Genomic DNA, 221 nt, shown 5'->3' with positions numbered 1-221 from the left:
AAATAAGTAGAATAGTGATTAAAGAAGGGGGAGGGGGCAGGAGTTAAAAATGAAATGCTGTTACCACTCCCATTTTTCATAAATAACAACAAGGGGCCATGGTTTTTAGTTTTCCAGGTAGAAAAGTCCTTTTAAATCCTAAGGTCAGTAGTGAGAGAAGTGCTGAAACAAAGGAAGTGCAAAGTTTCACTGGAGCTGTGGTCTGTGTTGATTGAGCTGTT

This window comes from Hippoglossus stenolepis, chromosome 3, assembly GCF_022539355.2.
Source record: "Hippoglossus stenolepis isolate QCI-W04-F060 chromosome 3, HSTE1.2, whole genome shotgun sequence".
Lineage (NCBI taxonomy): Eukaryota > Metazoa > Chordata > Actinopteri > Pleuronectiformes > Pleuronectidae > Hippoglossus > Hippoglossus stenolepis.
Note: the sequence above shows the minus strand (reverse complement) of the source record.